At 48.9% G+C, this 24,785-nt stretch overlaps 1 protein-coding gene across 2 annotated transcripts in view; it reads right to left on the bottom strand.

The window, feature by feature from the left end:
* The window catches only part of LOC142581362 (lysosomal alpha-mannosidase-like), a 636,884-nt gene that overhangs the window by 175,603 nt on the left and 436,496 nt on the right, over window positions 1-24,785 (bottom strand). The window lies entirely within an intron of this gene.

Raw genomic sequence — 24,785 nt, 5'->3', positions numbered from 1 at the left:
TTACCTTCTTTTCGTCGATGCCACGCACCGTAATACAAGTACTTTGGCCAAGGCTGTGTACATGAAAACTGGTGACATGGCTTGCGACCACCCTGGCGTGCTATATAGGTAAACTAATCTTACTTAAACTTACCGTATACGCCCAAAATACGCACAAAATCATGCCCCAACTTCGTTATTTTTCTCCGTCTCTCTTTTATTTATGACATCGACAAGTCACAGTTTTAAATCCTGCAGCTGAAGCGTGAAAGACCTACAGCGCCAACCAGGTGTTCAGCGAAGCTTTCGCAGGTCCTCGTTTCGATCTATTCCCTGAATGATCTATCGTCGCTCACCGAGAACTTAAAGCGCCCCTCGCCATTTGGGCACTGCAATCGGACGAGCCCGGTGTGTAGATCTTGCGATCACGACGGTGCCTGCACAGTATTGCATCTATGTGCACCGTGAAACCTATATACTGGAATTTCAAGCATTACTCGGTGGGCCACACAGCAAGGGGGAGACAGGAAAACGGAGGCGGGGATTGGCGGGGACGAGGGTTGAGAAAGAGAAAGAAAAAGAATGAGAAGGGCACTCGTTTTCTATGTGAGAGAAAGGAGGAGATGAATATCGCTAGTGGGCGCTGCTCGAGGCAAAGAGTGAGAGCCTGTGTTGAGGAAAGGGTAGCTCACCTCCTTGCATCATTGTTTGAAACATTTCACTTGCCTCTGTGCTGGTTGCTACTACACCTTTCCAAATTTTCCTTTCGTTTTCACTTTCTTTTTAAGCGCAGTACGCTCCTTCGACTGCGCTTTATAACTTGCATTTCATAATCAAAAGTTTCGTATTGACCTGAAGAAGGGCCCTTCAGGGAAAAGGTAAGCATTTAGGCCACTCGACAATGCGCAAATCAAACCTCGCGATTATCTCCAATATCTCTTTTTCCGAGAGTTTGTGTGAAGTTTCGTTAGTTTTAGTTCTTGCACCCCGGAAATGGCCGGACGCGTGGCCGGGGTGCTGCTAGTACCTGTCATATTGCCACGTTGTAGTGACGGGGAAGTACAGAATTAAGACGTAAATGTGCGCAACAAAATCTCGGATGCTACAACCATCATTCACCGGCCAGAACAAACTGCCAAATGATCTACAGCGTAATTTGGACTACTCTCACTATGCCCACCACTCGCCTCCCTTTTCCTTTCATTTTTTTTCTTCTTCCTCATTTTGTTTTATTGCGCAAGCAAATAGATGGACACTCAGGCGCACTTTTGCCGTCGCCATAATCTTCCGTTTAATGTCCACAGGCAATAACACCGCCGCAGCACGTCGTATGCTATATGTGCGAGTGAATGCATGCGAAGGAAGCCGACGATCGCGGATCAATATGGCGCGTGCGAAGGAAGAAAGCTCAGAGCAAACGCGCCGTCTTCCGTCGCGTGCAAGGCCGTGGGAGGATGGAAGGGGGGGAGGGGGCAGCGTTGTGCTCCGACAGCAACAGCGCATTTCGCGACTGGCCGCAAGGGGAACTGACGAGCGCGGTTCAATGTTGCGCGCCGTATACGAAGGAAAGCGGGGAAGTAGCACGGAAGGGATGGGGCAGCGTCGACTCTGCCAGGAGTGCGTATATTGCAAGGCCCCACGCGCCGTATCTTGAAAGCGATCTGCAGACACCTCATACCTTTGTGCGCGATGTGTTCTCGGCGCTCTTGAGTTGAAGCGATAGACCGCGCGAAGGTCACTTCGCTCGCTCCTGCTGCCACGCTTGCTCACACCAGCGTTTCGACAGGGAGTGTCCGCTGTCACTGATTGTGATGTGTTTATGTTTGCTGTGCACTCTGACACCATGCTTGTTAATTTACTTAGCAAGCGAATGTTTTCGAGTTGATGCGGCCGATAAAAGTGTTATCCTTGCTTCGTATGGATGTCTGCTAATTTGCTATCGCAATTGATGCTTCGCCTTTGTGGCGAATCTGCGAATTTTCTGTTACGTGGCGTACACTCTGGATCCTGCTTGTTGACGATGTAACCATCGTGCTGATTGCACCGACGATGTAAGCAACGTTATGGAAATCGGTTGCACGGAGTATGCGACGAGTGTGATTGCGATTTCGGTCGCAGTGCGATAAAAATCGCATTCCGCTACGATGAAAATCACATCGTGTGAAAAGTTCTTTAGGCGCGTACTTTCTTCACTTCCCTATAGCACCTATAGGGGAAGGATGGAAGATGGAAGATGAAGCAGCGATTGATGAGCAAGAACACGTACGCCAGTAGAACCGTGCGAAAGAGAAATCTGAACTTATACCCCTGTCAAGCGGGCAAGTTAAGTGCACTTACAGGGAGTGCACTTCGGAACCTTGAGTGACACTTTAATCTACGCGGTGCTAAACGGGAAAACAGCGTGCACTCGCACAAAGAAAAAATGGCGACAGACTAAAACCATGTTTTTTGAAGATGTAGATTAAAACTTTAAAAGAACTTCTAAAAAGCGATTCCTTTAGTTCTATTATAAATAAAAACAATCGTAATCTATACATACTCAACAAAAAACGAAAGTATTTTATCATAAGAGTGTTGCAAGTCAAGGCAGGCCAAGACGAATGGCTAGCCAATCCAGAACGACGTGGCGTGCGACGAGGTGGCATTTGATCCTGCTAGAACAGAATATCAGCGACTTATGCTTTGATTATTTTGTTAAAAGCTGTTCAACAGCTAGAATTAACTTCTCTGTCCTTTTTCTACGCATTACATTTTGTACCGTTGAAACCGCTGACGGCGAGGCTACGTACTAGACCAGCAAAGTGCGTTCGTTGAACGCACTCCGACCGGAATGAGGTATTTTGCAAGTACACTCAGCTTGCGACGTTTAGATTTGGAAAGTGCACTTACCTTGCCCGCTTGACAGGGGTATTACTTATCTCAAGTTGTTTCGGTCGCCGTTTCATCCAGACATTTTTTTTTTTTTTTTGCGTACTGCCCCCATCTAAACGCAGCTGCCGCACAGCCCATTGAAGCCTTGTCTGTCACATGTGCGCCAGCTGCGCTGCGGTGTTAGCGATTTGGCATAATGGGAAGCTCCAAGCAGTCTGTGACCACATATGAACTCCGCCGACGTGCCGAATTATCTAAGCACAAGGATACTTTTGCATTAAGCCCCTCGAGAAAATGTGGCTGCTGCGTTGTGTCCTAGAATCGATTGTGCAACCATCTTCTCAACTGGAGAAAGGCATAATAACTACTGAAAATCCGCGATTCGCATAGCCCGTCAATTGTACGACGCCCGATTTTGAGCAACGGATACACACCGGCGGCGTACAAAACTTTCGCATTCTTCCGATTGACTTGTTCCGCTTCTCCCCATTTCGTTTTTGTTCTCTGTGACTTCAAACCTACGCACATATCCGATATGGTTCCTTTTTTTTCGTTTTCGTAGTTGATGGTTTAAATTTTTTTTCTGCATCTACTATCACGACGAAAAATAATAACAAACGGAAGCTACGGGTGGAAAACAGAAAAGGACATCGAGCCAATAAGTGCTCTTCTCTCTGCTGGCTTGTTCCACATCTCTTTCTCCAAGTTCGCCAGAGCTTGGATTCAAAGTGCGCATTAAAAAAAAAGAAAGAAACAAAGGCCTACATGGGGCGCGTTGTCGAAAAACTCCCTCGAGCTGAGGCTCGTTTTTACAGCACGAGAGCTCAAGTCTAAAACTCGAGAGTGGCGTGCGTGCGTTAGTTGCGTCGCCGCACGCATTACGTCCCGCCATTCCCCGGGATGATCGGGCCCACGCGTACAGGACAAAAGGGCGCACGGATGATTGAAATCGGCGCTCGCCCGGCGGACCCCGAAAGGAGGCCCGCCGAGTGGAGAAGAGCAGACACTCCGGGGCGCCGTTGGCTGGCGAAGGTCAAAAGCCGAGGCAGACGACGCCGACCACGCTTTTTACGACCGTCGGCGGGAACGTGCCGAGTGGCGGCGTCGCGTCGAGTCCGCCGCTATAGGTGCACCGAGCCGAGCGACAGAGACGTACACCACTACCGTCGATGCGCTCCTCGCGCGCTCAGAATTCGATTTACACACACAAAAAAGAAAAAAGGTTGCGAAGGGGGAACGGAATGCACTCGGTAATGAGTCGTGCTGCGGCACTTGTTCCGAGAAGGTATTGTAGCGAAGTGACGCAGCCGTGAGATATCAGACGCCTCAACTCACCAGGGAGACGGAAGAATGGGGATGAGCTCCGGCAGGGGAAGTCCAAATCCGCAGGTACGACGACGAGAGTAGCATTTGAACTAGATTTATTCTCTTGGTATTTACCTTAAGTTTAAACTGTACAAAATATATACAAGCAAAACGATGTCATACCCGTCGTCGTCGGCCTGCCTGACCGGCCTGGTCTCCCCTGGTGAAGATGCGCCGTCTGCTGCTGTCTACTTGCTCACCCTACTACTACTACTTGCTACTTGCTACCCCAAACTATTCCTTAAATAAGTTTCCCCAGCATCCAAGAGACACTTTTCTCCACCAATGGGCTACTTCGTTACTCCGACCAATCAGGCAAGCCGACATCATCCAATAAGCGGCAGAGTTCAAGGGGTCAAGAAATGGTCGCGTCAACGCTCCGTACACAAAAGCACTCTGACCATAACTAATTGGCCTTTGACAGCCGAGCGTGAGAAGACGACGCGACATGTGCAGGTGTGACGTCAGGTGCGGCGGGGGCGGCGGCCGCGCGGCAGCACTGTCCGCGGCGCCGTCGAGGTCATTTGTGTACAATGGTTTGCCCCGCGTCAAGGACCCCACAAAATTCCCCGAAAGACAGCAAAGAGGGCCGCGGTACACTTTCTTCGCGACACCTCCCCCCTACGAAAAAGAGTGTCCCACTCGTTACAAATCATTACTACAAAATAAAACATGGCTCAAGAAGTTAAACGCGCACATTAGGGATTCATATAAAGAACTGAAGTATCCGTAAGGAAGATTTAGCATCACGTAAAACAAAACAAACAAGTTTTGACAAAATGGAAACAAAATGCACAAGACAAGAAACAAAGTTCATTCGCGCGCGCTACACAATAAAATTAACAATGAAGGTTATACGCTTGCGCTGTGATACACATCAGTGTCCGTGTCGTAAGCAGTGATAGTTCTCGGATCGGCTTCGTTGTGGAATGTCTTCCAGTCGGAGTAAAGTTCCGTCCCATCGTCCGAGTCTTCTACGACGCGCACTCTTTCACAAGTCTCTGTCTTGTACACACAATCACTACGCGAACCGCACTCGCGCACACCACCGTTCAAATAGCACTCGCGCACAGCACCACTTGGATCACACACCTCCTCTCGATGTCCGTCAACAGACTCGTCGTCCGCGTCGTCATTATCCGAGCACTGTCTGACGTGGCACGGTTTTAAGCGCGCAACATTAACAACGTCGCGTTTTTTGCCAGTTCTATCCACTACTTCCCAGTTGTTCTCGCCGATTCGCCTAACAAGACGGAAAGGCCCGTGGTACCGGTGAAGGAGTTTTGTTGTCTTTCCCCGAGCTCTGAAGGGAGTCCACAAATACACCAAGTCTCCCGCATGGTAGACTGCACTACGCCGTTTAGCGTCGTAACTACGTTTGTTCTTTACTTGCTGACGCCTCTCCCGTTCGGTCACTAGCTCGCGAGCACGCTGCAGCCGGAGGGCCACTTTCCTGGCGTCCAGTGTGCAGTCGAAACCGCGTTCCGCGCCTAGCGCTACATCTATAGGAAGTGTAGGCTCATGTCCGTGAAGAAGAAAGAATGGGGTGAACCCGGTGGTCTCGTGGGTAGAAGAATTGTATGCAAAGAGCACGTACGGAAGAAATTCGTCCCAGTCGCGATGGTGCGAAGAAACGTACATGCTGAGCATATCGGCCAACGTGCGGTTGAAGCGCTCGCACAAGCCGTTTGCTTGAGGATGGTACGCTGTAGTAGTGGCATGCTCGCTACCTATAAGTCGGAAAATTTCTTCAGTCAGGTTGGCGACAAAATGCTGCCCTCGATCTGTTATCACTTTTTCTGGTGCCCCATGGCGTAAGACAATTTGCTCGACGAAGGCTTTAGCAGCTTCTGCAGCAGTGGCCGCTGTACACGCGACAGCCTCGACCCATTTCGTGTGGTAGTCAGTAACCACGAGGATGTAGCGGTTTCCTGCTTTGCTTTTAGTGAAAGGGCCAAGAAAATCCATGCCCACTTGTTGGAAAGGGCGACTTGCAGGTGGGATCGGCTGGCTTTCTGTGGGCGAGCGGCTGTTTCTGGCACTCAGAGCAGGATAGGACGTACTTGTTGACATGGGAAAACATCTTTGGCCAGAAATAGCGGCTGCGAATTTTCTCCCATGTGCGCTTGACACCGAGGTGGCCTGCCGTGATGTCGTCATGGCAGTGCCTCAGAACCTCCGATCTCAAACACTTGGGGACAACGAGTGCTGCGCGATCTTCCTGAAAGCCTTTCGCTCTTCTGTACAATACACCGTCGACCAGCCGAAAGCTCCGTGCCGTTCTTTTCGTTTTTCTGGCAACGGGCGCACTCGGCTGCTCTAGGTGTTGTAATACTTCTCGCATCCATGAATCCTCTCTCTGCCTTTCGCCGATGTCCACATGATCCAGCACGAGCAACGGTAAGGGATTTTCTTCGCTTGCTGGTGCGGAATCATGCGGAAGTCGGGAAAGAGTGTCGGATTTGCTTTGCTCAAAGTTAGAGCGCTGCTCCTTCCCCTGGGGTCCGTTTTCCTGGAGCCATTGCCGGCACTGGGGCGCAAAGTGGCCGATGCGGTCGCATAGCTGGCAGCGTGGTCGCTCGTCGTCGTCACGGGTATTTTTCGCTGGCCAAGGCACTGGAGGACGACGTACATCTTGTTCGATACCTTTCAGGCGGTCAAATAATGAGGCTATAGAGTCCGCGATCGTCCTCAAGTCCCTGTCGCGGTCGGTGGCCTCTCGCGGGCAGTGACGCTCTGCCGCAGCGCAGGAGGCGAGACATGTTGGAGGCGGCTGCACTGTTGCTCCAGCGGAGGTCACTCCCGCGAAGGGTGCCGCGGCGAGTGGGTACCACGACTGCTGGCCGGCAGGGAGGTGGGTGCCGATCGCTTCTGGTTGGTATGCACGTGTCATCAAAAAAGCTGCCCAATCAATTCGGCGTAAAATTTCAAGGAAAGCAGAGCAGCTGTCCGGGTTTGCAATAAGGATTTTTTCCATCACGTCCGGACGCAATCCGCGCGTAAGGTGCCGCATCCGCTCCTCTTCCGTCATAGATGGATTGGCTCTGGCGCACAGCTGCACAACGTCATAATAATAATCTTCGAGAGATTCTGATGGCAGCTGCGTTCGGTTTTGGAGCCGCAAATATGCGATCTCAACTGAGTGACGACTTGTGAAGGATGTTTTTAAGAGCGTCGCCCACTCTTCCCATGTATTAGGGGCACCCGTTAGAATTTGCGTGGTGTGCCACTTTTTCGCATTGCCATCTAATGCCAAATATAAAAATTTTGCTTTCGTCCCTTCATCCCAGTTGTTGAGGGAGGCTACGTGTTCGTAGCAAAGCAGCCACTCGGTTATTGACTCTTCCGGTGTGCCTCTAAAGACTGGCGGTCCGACGAAAGGTTTAGCTTGAGGGGTCGACATGGTAGCGAGAACAGTAGGGGGTTCGGTTATATTCGAGCTGTTAGAGCTAGGTTCTTGGGGTTTGTTGCCACGGCCCATGATATTAGTGCGTGGCCTTCGGTACCCAGCACACTCCACCACTTTGTAGCGAAGTGACGCAGCCGTGAGATATCAGACGCCTCAACTCACCAGGGAGACGGAAGAATGGGGATGAGCTCCGGCAGGGGAAGTCCAAATCCGCAGGTACGACGACGAGAGTAGCATTTGAACTAGATTTATTCTCTTGGTATTTACCTTAAGTTTAAACTGTACAAAATATATACAAGCAAAACGATGTCATACCCGTCGTCGTCGGCCTGCCTGACCGGCCTGGTCTCCCCTGGTGAAGATGCGCCGTCTGCTGCTGTCTACTTGCTCACCCTACTACTACTACTTGCTACTTGCTACCCCAAACTATTCCTTAAATAAGTTTCCCCAGCATCCAAGAGACACTTTTCTCCACCAATGGGCTACTTCGTTACTCCGACCAATCAGGCAAGCCGACATCATCCAATAAGCGGCAGAGTTCAAGGGGTCAAGAAATGGTCGCGTCAACGCTCCGTACACAAAAGCACTCTGACCATAACTAATTGGCCTTTGACAGCCGAGCGTGAGAAGACGACGCGACATGTGCAGGTGTGACGTCAGGTGCGGCGGGGGCGGCGGCCGCGCGGCAGCACTGTCCGCGGCGCCGTCGAGGTCATTTGTGTACAATGGTTTGCCCCGCGTCAAGGACCCCACAAAATTCCCCGAAAGACAGCAAAGAGGGCCGCGGTACACTTTCTTCGCGACAGTATAGAGATGACGGGTGAATGTGCTGAGCCTTTGTCGTTTTGGCTGGCGGTCCTCCAGAGGTCCTCTGTTGTAAGGATTCTTTTCCTTCGATTCTATTCATTTTATATCACGCATCGCACCTAGTGGCCCAACCGCGCGATAACGGCGGCTATGCGACCCACCTACTAAGGGCGAGGGGAATGGAAAATGAAAATAATCGCTACCAACGCCGGCACTACGGCCATTAGTGACAGTGCAGTATGCACGCTAGAACGGTGCGCTGCGGGTTTACGTGCTTACGTCTTTTTCGTATGGTACATAAGCCCCCTTTTTCAAAGAAACAATTTGTTCTTTCTCATGTGCATTTCATCCCCATCACATCACAGCGACAGTCTCGTTGTTGTTGTTACACACAATGCTAGCCTGACAGTTACTGCAGGCAGTGGCTCACAGCCGCTGTGCGGGGAACAAATCGCGTTGTAACATTGTAGCCGTTGGTTCAATACTAAGAAGAAGAATTAAAAAAAAAAAACAGGACACCGTTTTTCTGCTTGCTTAAGTTCGTAAGCCCAGATTTGGCAAACGGAGGCAAAGATTTCTTTCGATCGGCAGATTGCTTTCGGTAGGCAACAGGGGCGTCTTGCCGCAGTGGCTGAGTGGCTGTGGCGTTCTGCTACGGAGCACGAGGTGGCGGGTTCGGCTCCCGGCAGCGGTGGCCGCAATCCGATGGCAGCGGATTAGGAAAACGCTCGTGCACCGCGCGGTCATTGAGGAATTCATGGACAAACCGCTAGCCGCGGGAAGTGATTCCCATGGCTATTATTTGACTGATGATACTGGGCTATATGCCGCAGCCATAGGCTACGTAGATGTCCACAAAAACGACAACTTCAGAAAGACCACCTTCTTTATGGTGCTCAATGTGGCTCCCCAGATCCAACGCACTATCAGTGGCCAGAGCCTGTGTCAGAAGTCAGTCATGCATATGACGGAAATTTTCTGTTCTGGCCTGCAAACTTGCCCAGCGTGGCACAGGCTAGCGACTGGAAAGCTTGTTATGCGCAAGACGCCAATGACACTGGCCCCGAAATGAGCATACCAGCCTCTTGTACGAACCTGTACAGCAAATCTTTCATCCCCAGAGCAAGCCTATAAACTAAGACCACCTTGCTGCGTTCACCACTTTTATCCCGCCTTCTTACAACTTGAAGATTACTTTGCACCGTGCTGTTTGTTCATATCCAATGAATATGTACGCATTATTATCCTATCACTCATTTCCCTAATGACACCGGTGCCCTTCAGAGTGCATGAAATAAATAAATTAATTAATTGTTCGTGACAGCGAGCATCGTAATAGCGAAGGCAACCAGCTAATGATAAGCAGTTCTTGATCGAAATGGTTGGCGAATGCGGGGCAACAATTGTGCGGCAAGGAAACTGGGGACATTGCAACAAAAGACAGAAAAAGAAATTATTCAACTTTAATAGATCGTAAGGCTGCTGTACAGAGGAGAGATAGAGAAAGGACAGGAAAGGCAGGGAAGGCAACCAGACGAGCGTCCAGTTTGCTACCCTATACACTGGTGGTTCAGAGGAAAATATTGAGTACTTCGCGCACGGCGAAAGACACACAGGAGGACTTTAAATATATATAAACGGCCTGATTGACTGTCCCATTTATAGCAAAGAGGAGAAACTTGCGTGATACTAATCAAGCTGAGATATAATGAGATTTTAGACATGAGGAGAGACAGACACATGATGCGTACCGCAGAGGATAACCTGCGGTATTTTTCAGGTAACAGAATTGACATCGAGGCAAGGAAAGCATGATCATAAGCAGTGGAAAAAAGCTTCTGTCATGGTGTTTAGTCGATCCCAAAAAACAGATGCAGGGTGTTCCAAATCTCGTGTGCCAAGCCATAAAGAAAGGTAGAGCGCGCTACGCAAGCGATGCAGTACTGTTCACTGTTTCCTTGGGCAACTGAGGCTAATTTTCGAGGGAGGTCTAATTTGCTGATTAGCCATGATTAATTAGCTAACTTCTAAAGAGTCGGATAGCGTGTTTAAAAGCATCCCAACGATTTATTAAACAGCTTTATAATAGGGTCTGAAACCAAACGTAAACACATTATGTACGTAAAGAAATAGCATTAGTTGTCATCACTGCGCATGCTCTGAACGTTATTGGTTTTCTGTGGTTTACGCGCGCTATGATAACGTACGTTATTTGGCGACTATAACGTTCTTAATGCTTACGCCCGCTAAGAAACAGCGTTGTTCGACATGGGGGCGGCATCCATGGCTCCTACTTCCCCGTGAATTCTCGTCATGGCTACGCTCTCACTGATCGCCAGTAACTATTCAAATGAGCTCTCGCTTCCTCTAAACTCACCTGAAACGTCAGTTATGAATGCATATATAGGAAGTCCAATTTATGTTCGGTGATTCGGGGGACCGTATGCCTAAACGAGACTAGTCCGCATAGCAACAAGAGGATGGTTGCTTATAGATTACCTAGGCTTGGATACGTTTGGCACAAGGCACCAGACACTCTTAACGTCCTTCTTACGTTTGCGCTCCCACACGTTAAACTAAAAGTCTTGACGGGACACGCACTTATCGTCCCCCTAAGGTGATTGGTGTTAACCCACATAAGGCGACTAATGCTATTCTAAAACTGTATATTTCCACGGAGGCTCCAGTTTTTCCGAGCATGAAAGAATGGCGTGCCAGATCTACGCAAGCACCACGCGACTAGTCGCGTGCGTGCAGACATGTCAGAGCCCACAAACGTGGTCCGAACAAATTATCGCTGCTGCACGCAGATAAGATGTGCGAAAAGGCTACAAGCGACGGTGATAATAGAACTCAACGGTCTTCGCCTCCCAAACTCCTGCTGATAACTTAGCGGCTGAAATGATGAGATTACGGGACATAAAGAGCGCAAAGCAACTCTTGAGGTTGTTGCAGCGTTTTTGCCATTGACAGAATGCGTAATGGGCGAGGAGATTGTGGCGGTGAATGGTAATGCATGCGAGACGCAATTAGTGGCCGTCGCCGCCTCGAAGCGATCGTTTTCGCTGGAGGGCTGCGGTCTTAAATGCAGTCGGTCTACGTGCAGCACATATTGATCATCGGGGAGCTGTATAACGGCATACATTACGCCGCGCGTAAGCACTCATAGTCACGCAGTAGTTCACTTCAAAGCTTGCCCACTTTCGCTGGAATCCAGAAAAACTAAACGCACAACTGCTACTTTTATGAAAGCAGATTGATTGTATATTTCACGATACGCTATACAGCTTCTCTGCTGGTAGGCTATGCGTCTAGATTGGTACTTTAAAATATAGATAACTATATACGTCGTCAGTGAACCAATGAGGATCTATGAGTAAGTTGCCCTTACTACGATACCAGAATGGCCACTCTTAGAAAGGCCGCTCTTAGCGTTTTATAAGAGGCTTGGTAAACCAGAAAAGGAGGAAAAACAAAACACGGGTAAATAGCAACGCTGCCTCAAAGTTCCCGCATCGGCTCGCATCGGCTCGCAGTGGATGCGTCATGGATGTTGACAGCGCCTGCTCTAGCCCAGTTGAATTTTTGTCTCTTTTGTTACTGTGGAGAGACTGAGGTAACTTAGCCCCTCGGCTACTCCATTTGTCTATGTTATGCAGCGCAAAATAACGGAATAGGTGGTAATGCTAAAATAAGTAAACGAATTAAAAAAAAAGTGGCAGTGAAGCTAATGAATAAAACGGATGGGCGCTAGTCTAGAAAATGCGCGGCAGAATTCTAATAATCTTAGGCAGTTCCTTCTTATTCCACAGTTTGAGTTTTTGTATCATTATATAAATCGTGATCCAGAAGATCAAATGCTTTCGAAAAATTTACATATATCCTGTGTACTAATTGCTTTGCTTCAAATCCGTCAATTATAATGTCCTTTTGCTTCATCAATGCTGCTTCTGTGGGCATTTTCTGTCGGAAACCGAATTGACAATCAGATAAGACATAATGTTTCATTAAGAACTTGTGAATTCCGGTTTACATCCCTTTTTCTAGGCCTTTTGATATCACTCGAAAAGTCGAGATTGGTCGAAAGTTAGACAAGTTTGATGCGCCACCCCCTTTATGGATGGCAGTAACTTTCGCTACCTCAATTTCTTTTCGAAAAACTGCTGTGCAGAGAGCAAGGTGATAAATGTGCATAAACACTGGGGCTAGCGAGCGGGCAACTCACTTAAGGTTTGATTTGAAATCCATCTTAACCTTCATCTTCACTTGTTCTAAGATTCGAAAACACTGTAATTATCTAACTTTCCGTTGTGGGAAATATAAAAAGCAAATGTGAAGCGCCAGATGCGTGATGGACGTAATTTATGGGAGTGCTACAACAACACAGCCTTTGAGTAATAATAATAAAACATTAATAAATTCAATAGGCAGGTCTCCTCCACTTAGTAAAAGACCATCCTTCATAAGCGACGTAACAGTGTTTTTAGAACTGCAGTTTAGAATTTTATTTAGATGGTCCCATTGGTTCTTCACACTTTTGTTAGGTGAATGTGAAAATGCTTTCTTAAAATACTGTATTTTGGCTACTCTGAGCCCAAGGTTTAACTGGCAGCGATATTTTTTGCATATCTGCAACTTTGAAAGTTCTCTGGATTTCAAAAACTGAGCGAACAGCTTGTGTTTTTGGTTTTTATTTTGCGCATTAATTCTCACGTGGTCCAAGGCTTTCTGGCTTGTTTTGTTTTCGAGTGCGTTCTAATGGAAAGCATTTGTCATATACAAATTTGATTTTTGTTATCAGTGCATTGTACAAATTTTCCATGTCGTTCAAAGACAACACGTCACACCATTCAAGTGCAAAAGTAACTGCAGTTCGAAAATGGTCTAAAGTAATTGCATCGATTCATTGACATTGCAAAGGGTTACTCGTAGTTGTTTGATGGGGGCTGCACATAGAAAAAAAAAACAAATACAGGAAGGTGATCACTGATGTCAGATATTACTTTACCGGAAGTCGTTCTGGCGTCAGCATTAGTGATTATAATGTCTATGGTTGAGGAACTGGCACATGTGACACGCGTTGGCACATCGATAAGGTTAGAATAACCGTAAGCATGCAAAAATGATACAAACACTTTCTGTGACCGTGATACAGCTTGTACATGAATGTTAATATCACCATAAAGAAACAAACGAAGCCGATTTCTTGACAGGTAATCTAAGACACTCTAGAAGGCTAAGGCATTTTTCTATGCAACCATCCGGTGTTCCGTACAGCACAGAAAAAATATTGTGTGCATCTCCGACTGTTACCATTTCAATGTCTGGACTGGACAACGTAAAGTTCTCATTTTCTTGTGGGTGGAATTCGCATAGCACGCACCTGCGTTTTGTAAGGATTCAGAAGTGTTAGCCCAAAAACCTTGTATATTCGTGCGACTGCAACGGAGTGGCTGCAGTATGGGCTCTGGGTTGAAGTATTCATCAAGCCGTACACCTATTTCATTGGAATGACTGACTTACCTATCTGCGCTCAATGCAGATGGGAAGAGACTATCGATCGCCTCGTCTGCCACTTTTCCCCGTCTCAACGAACCACACTAGACACTCCAGTGTGTTTTGAGCAGACTAGACGGTCGGCCTCGTATAGAAGAGAAGATCTTGGCAACCTGTCCTCGCAGCTCATCAGCCCAGAAAGCCCCACGCCGAGCGCTTCTACAATACCTCAAGGCGACAGGTTTGAGTGCCGATGGCATAAACGCTGGGCATCACACAGTATACGCGCATAATTTGAACTCTTGCTTCTCTCTCTTCCACTCACCCCTCGCCCCTTCTTACGTACAGGGTGGCAAACTAGACAAAATTTACTTAACCTCCCTGCTTTTTTTTATCTTTCTTCCTTGCTTTTCCCTCTCTATCTCTTTCTTTCTCTCGCAGGAACTACGTTGAAGCAGGAGCAGCGAGGCCGGCGACTGCTATATCGCCCGACTGCCACATTTCTTCTCTGCTAGAGAAACGCCTGTCAAACTCTCGAAGTGAATTCGTTGTCGAATAGGCGCAAAAAAGTAAAATCGGTTCTCGCGCTCGCACATACAAGATTGGATTGTAGGCCTCGTACTGTATGCCCGCACTCGCTTAATTTGCTTCTTTAGTCGCGATATAGCCAGGCGCTACGGGTTATTTGTGCGTAGAATTGAAAACTGCATAACCTAATGGGCCTTTGGCGTTTACATCGCCTATACAACCCAAGTTTATCACCGACGTTGTTTTATTTTTATTTCTTTTTACAAAGCCGAAGTTTAATAAGCTTGCAAGAGGGGCTTTAAGAGTCTGGCGCTCACAGTTCAGTAATGTCGATTATTGGGCAAGTTGGAGGGGGATATCGTATCGTCTTGAAAAAAAAGGGGCAGCGCACAAAATCCAACACAATAAGAGAGAGAATGCACGACACAAGCGCTACGTGTATGTCGTCCACTCTCTTCTGAGTGGTTTGTTTTTGTGTGTTGCCACCTCCTTTTCAAGTTGACGCTCACAGTTCATCTGTTAATTTAAAATTCAAAGAATTTTTTGCATATTGCCGCTACGCGTGTCTATGTGTGGCGGACATGCCACAAGCGTGAACGCGCTAGTATAGCGGAATGAACAGAGTTCAATTGCCACGAGGACCCTACTTTATTTTATTTTCTTTCACAGAATTATTTTCTTCCGCAAATGAGCAACTTCAGTTGGCTACCGGCGGCCAAAAATAGGTATCGGGCAAACCATGCGGCCAAATTTCCGACGTTTAATTTTGTATTCCCCCTTCCCCTCTTTCTGAAACGTAAAGGCGCGGTTGGTGCACGCACTGCGCGCGAAGTGCAACACACCGACAGAGTGTGTGCTCCTGTTACCGTTCGCCGGAAATTAAAAACGTCACCGGGCCATCGCGTCACAACAGCAATAAAAGAAGGCACTCCCACCTCCAGAGTAAATCCGCCGCGACGCGTGACGCGCGAGACCTAGGAGGCCACTGCAGCAACAACAGCAGTGAGGAGCGATTCTGCTGCTGCTGCTGCAACTACATACAGCCGAAATTCAAGACGTGCTTCTGGCAATCACTTTCTCCTTTATTACTTTGTCGCGGAAACCAGCAGCAACAGCGGCGGCGGGCCACGTGGAAAAGACCAAGCTGCAAGTTGTCCCCCTTTGCCAGCGGGGAAATCAAGCGCCGCTCTGTCCGCCTCGCCGCAAACCGGTGTACTAACTGGACAGGCCTGTTTTTCTGGTGTTTTTCCTTCCCTTTTCTTTCTTTTTTCCCCGCAGGTTTTAGTTTTTTTGTGGCCACCGATAAGTGCGACAAGATGAATGGAAGGAAGAGAAAACAGACGGAAGATGGAGCAGGGCCCATGTATATATGGCGAACACGAGAGACGCAACGTCGCAATCGCTGCAGCCACCGAAAATCACAAAAAGTTGAAAACAGAAAATAAGTACCCGAAGCGCGAATGCGAGAAACGCCACATGTGTACGACATGTCGCTGGTACGCGTAGCTGTTGAAGCCGCATTTTGCCTCTGCTCGCGCACACACCAGCGGAAAAACGCGCGCGGCGCGCCGCCGCCGGCAAAACACAGCGCCAGCAGAGCGGCCACACCAACCGGCGGCGAGCCGCTGCGGCACTCACGTGACAGCATGAAAATCTCGCCTCCCCTCTCTTTCACTACGCTCTCACTCTGCGTGTAGGTGCAAGATGTCGCGTCATTTTTCCTTTGTCTGCTGACAGATCGGCGCTGTGTTTACGATGCTTGTCCTTCGTTCCTAACGCAAGTTATGTCTTATGAAGATGACGACGTCGTTGGCACTGATCATAACCATGTTGCTGTGCTTCCTTCTGTTGTGGCGTCGCCGCGTTCAAAAGACAATAAGAATGAGGTACTGGGTGTCGCCTCTGCGTCCTTGTATTTAGGGCCCGTCTTTTCGTACAGAATCGGATATGACGCAGTATCTCCAAAAGCCTTTCCATCGGGACGTCTCGGTTTAGACTCATCAATGTAAAAAAAAAAACAATCGCAAACCATGGCAATCAAAACACGCGCGATCGAGACAGCTATGAAACACAAATATTGGTCTTCTCCTAACCTCCCGAAATGCCATATACATTCACGTAATTTATTTCTAAACCTAACAATGCCATCAAAAGTTTCTTTTTCTGAGGCGACAATGTTATGCCTCCTTTGGCTCGGGGTGGCATTCACAAAAGCCTAATCATTCCTCATCGGAATGGAGGAAACGCCGATGTGCGACTTTTGAGCAACAGAGATTATTCAACACATTTTGTATCTTTGTCCTCGGTACGACATCAATTGTGAACCTTTCCGGACAGAAGTGAACCGGCTGGACTCTGAACCAATTTCGGAATTGAAGATCCTTGGACCATGACCGTGTGCGTCGATGGCACAGAAAGCCACGAAAGCATTATTGCAGTAAGCCTCTGGTCGACAGGTCTTTTCGACCGTTTGTAACTCAATTCGCACCTTCAAGTGGGCGCGCAACTAGAGCTCTCTCTCTATCTTCCCTTCTCTAATTCATTTAACCCCTTTATCCCTTCTCCCCAAGAGCAGGGTAGAAAACCGGAAGTGCCTCTGGTTAACTTTCCTGCCGTTCCTCTCTTTCATTGCGATAGCAATTACATGGACACTCCAGGCGCATTTCTGTCGTCGCCGTCCCCGTGACGTTCCGTATAAACTACAAGGGCGATAAAATCGTCGCCACGCGCCGTATGCTGTATGTGCGAGTGAAAGCGTGTGAGGGTAAGCCGGCGATCGCAGCTCGATCTCGCGCACGCAAGGGAGGAAAGCGGGGAAGAAGCGCGCCGTCTTCCGTCGCGCGCAAGGCTCTGGGAGGAAGGGGGGGGGAGGGGGCCCATTCTACTTTGGGCGCGTGCCCGCCCTGGCCACTGTATTTTGAAAGCCATCTACAACGGTTACAGAGTCTGTCATGCGCTGTTTTCGCGGCTTAGTTCGCGTTGATGCAAGGTTCAGCACGAAGGTCAATTTGCTCGCTGCTGCTGCCGCGCTTCCTCACTCCAGTGTTTTGAGAACGAGTTTTCGCGGTCATCGAGTGAGATGTGTTCATGTTTGCTTGTGCGCGCGTAACATCATGCTTCTTAATTTAGTTAGTATGCCTATGTTTACAAGTTTATACGGCCAATAAAACTGATATCCTTACTTCGTATAGCTGTCGACTAATTTGCTATCGCAATCGATGTTTCGCCTCTCGGACGAAACTGACGCTTTTTTTCCTCTGTCTCACTCTCTTTCTCATGTTAAATTTGCCTGACTGACTGACTGACTGACTGACTGACTGAATGAATGAATGAATGAATGAATGAATGAATGAATGAATGAATGTCACGTATACTTTATGCCATACATCAGCTGCCAAAAATCATTGGTGTAGGACGCATGCGATCGGCACGGGAAATGGGACCGAACTAGCAAAGTTATCAGTTCGTATAGATGCTCTTTGCCATTGGCACACTGCCTTAATTCGGCTATAATATACCCATCATCAGGATTGGCTGGCATTTGCTCTTACGAGAAATTCTTGCGTAAGCGCTTTTTTGTGAATACGGCCCCTGATTTCTGGAGACAAAGTAAAATAATAAGTGATCAAGGCACGAACTCACAAATGTTTTCTTTCATAAGTGCTCTTTGCCATTGGCCGATTACCTTCGCCAATAATATGTCCAGCACCAGGATTGGCTGAAATTTTTTCTTGGTAGCGTAAGAGCGTTTTGTGAATACGAGACATGGTCTCGGCACTTTCACTGCCGCTGGATCATCGTCGAGTCCTACAGTAAACTAAAATGGAATAAAAGACAACCTGCGTAATTTGCGTGACAGGGCCTATTTAAAGAAATACATCGCTGCGCTATACAGAAGAGTAGAAGGTCCCAGTGACATTACATGCACTGACACGTCCCGTCAATATTCCTTAACCACAACACACATATAACAAAAGCTCGACAGCCTTGGAGTTGTGGAATACACCTTAAACCTGTCTTTCGGAGTAGACAAACTTGGCCTATATCGAAAAAGGCAGTTTGCGTATATTCGTCAGATAAAAGGTGCCGCGTGTATGCATCCATGCGGCCGTACGGCGCGTGCGTGGGTCGAATTAATGCGTTCTCACCAGCGTACTTTTCCGTCCGCTCGAGGCCGCAGTCGCGACATAACGGAAGTGAAAGCTCAAGAGTTCTTGAACGTTCCTTTCTTTTTTTTTTTTTAAGCGAAAACTTTGTCGATACCGCTGTAATCTTATAGAGTGAGCTTTAAGCACTCTAAAAGCGCTCTGGAGTTAAAATTGGTTAAAGAAGCAACATAACGGTGCCCTTTCAGATCACGGTAAATCCTGCTACCCGCTGTGGTCGTACAAGGCAGCTCGCAAACAAACAGCGCTAGCTCGCACTGCGAGAGGCACTTAAAAGAGTAATTTAACCGAGGTTCCCCATAAATTGCGCCATTGCGCGCGCACGGAGGCGTGACTGCGGGGCGCCACTGAAATACGCTCCGATGACCCAGTCGCGGCGCGCGCGTAATCCGAATGCCGCGAGCCGACTTAGCAGGCAGCGTGGCCCCGTGGAGCGCACAGATTAAGCAATTACCACCTCTAAAACCGAATCACACTCTTCGAAGCAAACACAGGCCAGCGGGTGCGCCCTCTCGCCATGCAACCGAGGCAAGAGGAGGGGCGGGTGTAGGGTTGCTTCACCCATCGATTGCCTACACGCGCACTCGAATCGATAAAGAAGAAGACAAACAAAAAAGCACCAGGTGGCGCGTGTTTAATGAATCCCGTGGTCTTGAACGGGGCCGCGGCTTGGACAAAGAGAAGCGCGAGGTGCAGTTTAACTGCCCGCTATGCAAAGCACACGCCTATATATCCCAAAAAGAAGTCGCCGTGAAGAAGCAAGTGTGTTTTAAACCAGCGCGTATACGGCGGCAGCTTTGCAGGAGCCGCCGCGTTCCTTGCACCACCGACGGACAACCAAACACGCCAGCGCTCCTTTCCAAACACCGGCTTCAAACGCAGCCATTTGAGCAGTCATGCGCTGGCGGCCGCCTCGGGTTTTCCGCGTCACGTTCATATATTCAGAACCATGTGGCAACTATAACCCAACAGCAAACGTTATTGACCGACAGACGCGCGACAGCCTCGTCAAAAAATTAGGCTTCCCATTGAAAGTCGAGGGGAAAACAGCAACCGGCCGTTTGGACCGGTCGCAGCGGTCTTCGTTTTTCTTCACTCATTGAGGGATATATCCACCACAGCTCTCGACGGCGCAAGTTCTATCCGCATCCTCAAAGCAGTTCGTGCGCAACAACGGTACGTAAGGACATGCACTGACGACCCGTATGCGCAAACGTGTTACGTTAGCGAAGGCGGCATGCCAAAGCCAAACACTCGTTTCAAGCGAAAGTGTTGTGAATTCGGTTTCCTGGGCCCGTATTCACAAAGTAGACCTTATGCAAGAGCAGTTCGTAAAATCAGACGCAAACCATGCAATGGAATTATTGGGCATAAAATTAGCGAAGGCGGCCGGCCAATGACATACATCACTTACGAACGAAAAGTTGGTGAATTCAGCCGCCGTTTCTTTGCCTTACTCGCGTTTTCATTATCGCATGCGTGTTAGATGAAACATCCGAGTTAGCCTAAGATTTTTGTACCTTAAGCCATGGTGTCCGCAGGCAGGCCAACCAATCTCGAGCAACAGTCTATACAAATTGGCGCGTTCGGAAGTTTTGCGCAGCATGGTTCGGAATGGGAGTATCAGCCATGCCTGTGTCGAGCAAGCTTGGAGGTTTTGTGCGAGATTTTGCTTTGATGGGGACTAGGGAAGAATCTATAAAATCTCGCAGGCATTCTACGAGACCAAAGAGCACAAGGTTGAGGATGATTTCCAGGATGTTCAAAGCATAACTAATGGAAGTGCCGATCAAGCTGCTCGTTCAGCTCATGTAGAAGACAACCGCCTATCGATCCCGTTGTCTAGGACAGATGCTGCAAGGATGATCCGCCTATACTTGCACGCCAATGCACTACATCAGAGTGGAATGAACCACATTTTATGCACGCCCGTTTGTGCACCCTGGATCCAACCTTAAGCCTCCGACTTCCACCGAGACTGCCCCGAAGAGACGCGACCATTTTGTTTAGGCTTTGGTTGGGCGTCGCGTTTACCAATGCCTACGCATTCCGCATAGGGATGGCCAACACCGCGGCATGTGGCCATTGCGGCGACGCGGAAACAATTAGTCATCTTCTTTGCCAGTGCCCGCAGTACAGTGTGCAGAGACAATCACTTTCCGTCGGGCTGAACCAGTTGGACGACTAGCCCCATGTCGAAAGAAAGAATTCTGAAACATCAACGCGACTTAACATCGCATCAGAAGGCCGTGCAAGCGTTACTGCTCTTTTTGAGATCGACCGGCTTGTGTGAACGCCTGCAATTCGAACACCTTTTCAGTTACCTGTTTCTGCTTTGTTTGTTTTCATACTTTTTTTTTTCTTTTTTTTCCGCCCCTCTCGTTCTTTGTCGTCATTACAATCCCTATATCCCCCACCCCAGTGGAGCGTAGGAAACCGGAAACTCGCCTTTGGTTAACCTCCATCTGTCTGTCTGACTGGATGTAAGGGCGTAGACCTGTACGACCTTCATTTTGTATCTCTTATTAAGTTTCACAACAAGACCTCCCACCCTCTCGTTAATGCTATAGAGTTCCTGTATGTTACCAGCTATATTCTTATTAATCAGGAATCTGACTTCTAGTTCTCGTCTCTCCGCTAAGCCCCGGTAGCACAGGACGTGCCCGCTTTTTAGCACTGTATATTCTTCTTTTGGCCTCCTAACTTCACTGAGCCCTATTCACGGAGCAAGAAACATTTAGGAGTGGAAACTCCGCTGTTTGCGGCGACCAGAAAAGGTCACAAGCCCGCGGAGCCGTCATCGTGCTGGCGGCGCCTGGCGGCCTGGAAAGAAATTACCGCCGTTGAGAGCACGACCTACTGGAACTCCAGACCTGCATAGATATCCAGCTTCCAGGTTCATTTAACCGCGACATAGTTGTCCAGTCGCCAGAATTCTCACGAAAATAAACGCTTTGTGACTCGCGGCGTTTTCATTGCAAGCGCCGTCGGCTGCTGCTTCGACAACCGGGAGCTATATAGGCCTACCGGCTCGAGCGATCGGCGGCTGCCGACAAAGAGTTTACAATACCAATATGGCCCATATACAACAAAGCAAAGTTTCACGGAGCTGTTTGCCTTATTACGACGGCCCTTCTTCACGTACGCTAAATACGGGAAAGTCTCAACCGGTGCGCCGTTCTCTCGCCTGATGCACTAACTGCCACTGATGAAGACAGTATAGGTCTTACTCGCTGGCCGTGGGTGTCGCCGGTTACGAAGAAGCTTCTGCTAGCAATTGAACGCATAGTCTTTTGCGAACTCTTTAACGCTTGCATGAATATTAAAAGGCTAAGTGAAGAATACATTTGGATATCTGTACACCGTCGGCAGAAAAGAGCAAACCAAGGCGAACTCCGTCGCACGGTGGTCGCTCCACGCTGCCCGTCGGTGACACCAACTGCCCTCGGATAGTGTGTTTCGATTACTTTAATGGCGTAGTACTGGGCGCTGATTGTGATATGAGGCGCACTTTCGAGATCACTTTATAATATTTGTTATAATTACATGTCAGCTACAACTGAGTGACACCACTGCGCTTTCGCAAGCGCTGTCCGTCCTCGTCCATCTTGAGTTTTCCACATTCCGGCAAAATGCGGCTGGGTTTAAGGGCGTCTCGAAGCTTGCAGGCCGAAATAACCTTGCGGCGCTGCCATATGACAATTCAGTAGCCGCAAGTAGCGCGATGAGAACGGGCTCTGCGAGGAGCGAACAAGTTGTGTGCTGTGATGGCATCGCCAGGCGTCGCTTATCCACGCTGCTTTCCTCGCCGGATTAGCTCTTCTCAGTCGGAAACTGTAAACTGGTGCTCCGTTTGCTAGTGAAGCAAGTTGTGCACAATACTCAACATAACTAGCCGGCCTTTTCACGAAAATACCGCGTTCAAAACTACTACAAACAGGCGTCTCAAGGCGCGCTGGGGCTGCGTTGGTTGTTCGTCTGCTTCTCGTACCTAAACATGCAGAGGGCGCTCGTAACAGCCGTGTTCGCGCATGCGCAGCAGTATTTTTGCTAACAGTCCATTCATATCACTGTAGCCATCCGCGGTAACTATACAAACGAATACTACTCGTATATATTGCGGTAACTAGTAACAGAGGCCTCTGTTCAGGGCAATTTATTACCGTCTGATAACATCATTAATTGGTGCTTCAACATGTCAGTGGGTTACCACTGCCGCCGCCTACGTATATTGGCCTCGAGCTCCACCACTGGAAAAGCTAGCGCCACCGTCGGCGTGACGTCCTATTAGGGATCACGTGGACATAGCGGCCGCGTCGGCTGCTTCGGGAGCGCCGAAGCGAGCTGAAAACGAGTTTAAATTCCCTCGTGCGCTGCGGTCCACATTTAGTGGCGAGGTTTTCCCGCTTCGAGTGTCTCCTTTACAAGGATTGAAAGCACTACAATAGGTAGTGGCTGCCTTTGAAGGCGCGCAACATGGTAGGCTACTGCTCGGTGCCGCAGTGCCGGACGCACGCAACGGAGCCCGGTGTCAGCCTTCATACGTAGCCGCAGGCAAGAAGCTGCGTGAAGCTTGGCTCGCGAAACATAAAACCGGCAGACAGCCATCGGCTACAACTCGGGTATGCAGCAAGCACAGACGCGAGGAAGATTTCTGCTACGGCGCTGGGACTGCGATGTTCGGAAAACGCGCACTGAGACGCTCGCCCGAGTCCACTGCCCGACTAACGTCATGACGGTTTGGTCTATGAACTTGTCGATGCTATAGATACTGGCAAGTTCACTGGAGTGGAAAGGGAGCGGTAAGAAGCACATTAAAAAAAAGCATGACATATGGTCATGTTTGTGTTATGAATTAATGCACTGGATTACAAAAAAAAAAAGAAGCAGCGGGAAATCGCACGCTGAGAACACCGATAAACATACAGTGCGACGCAACTCGAGAAATAATATTGAAACGTTCAAGGATTTAGACGAAAGGTTGAATCGTCGCGACCGCACCATCACAGTCCCCCCCCCCCCCCCCCCGTAAACGTCGAAGTCTCTACAATGAAATTATTTTTGAACAGCTCTGATAGCTCCCACGCAACAATGGTTGCTTGTATACTGTCAAATGCCCATATTCTGCGGCCTAAAGCTCATGGCACGGTGCGAAAGCGCGCACGCGGCGAAAGCGAAACAGTGCGCGGACAAGCATGCGAACGCGCAGTCGGTCGCTGCGAATCTGTGCGATCGCTCCATTGCGGCTTCATACTATTACGCTCCATTTAGTTATACAAACACTATAAGAACATATTTCACATAGTTTGCTCTCAGCGTTTGCCTACCTTTCACGCAAGAAGCCGGTTCGGGAGACTCCATCGCGGCGACCGCGCGCAATGGCGTGCACTGTACGTATTCGGTAAAGAGATAGCATCTGTAAACGATTGTGTGCTTTCAGTTTGCCCAAGATTGTTACTTAGACAGTAAAGAACTTCTCTCGTCTCGAAAGTACTTGCAGAAATGTCCGGGAGAGCTCCCGCGTGGTGTTTTCAGTGAGCGCTGACAGCAAAACCTATGAGGAGCGCGCCGCGTGATCTCTCATACTACGCCAGCGAGGCGCTACCGATAGATGGAGACTCGATGACTCCTCGCTCCTCGCCGCCAATAGCTGGAGCACCAAAATGTTTTCGCTGCAGCGGCAATGCTTGCCCCCCCCCCCCCCTCCCGATGACTCGCTGAATGAATGAAGACCGGTTGCTTAGCTGCGTCATTTAAAGCATAGGACTACGCAACGGGTGCGCTTGGGTAACGTTACCCGTCTGACCCTCTTTCGTCTACTTCGACGCGTGTGGCCCAGAATAAATAAGCACGCCGAAATTTACAGCTCACGTCTCTCTCAGGCAGTGATAAAAAGAAGAAAACAGCGTCCCCGCAGTCATTTTTCATTGGCCGAATTCGCCCTCGCATCTTTCACTCCCCCGGGGCATCACCGTTTCGCGGCCCTCAAAAGCGACAGCCGCGTCAATTCGCGTTTACTCGGAGCGCGAGGGACGACGAGCTGACGACGACGGGCGTGGCAAATCGGCGTCATTGCAAATCCCCTGCGCTACAAGCGTCACATGATGGATGAGTGCCATGCATGCATTAAGCCCAGCTATAAGCGGTGCCACTATAAACGTCGA

The sequence above is a fragment of the Dermacentor variabilis genome, chromosome 1 (genome assembly GCF_050947875.1).
Source record: "Dermacentor variabilis isolate Ectoservices chromosome 1, ASM5094787v1, whole genome shotgun sequence".
In the NCBI taxonomy this organism is placed as follows: Eukaryota; Metazoa; Arthropoda; class Arachnida; order Ixodida; family Ixodidae; genus Dermacentor; species Dermacentor variabilis.
Note: the sequence above shows the minus strand (reverse complement) of the source record. Positions and strands in the feature narration are given on the sequence as shown.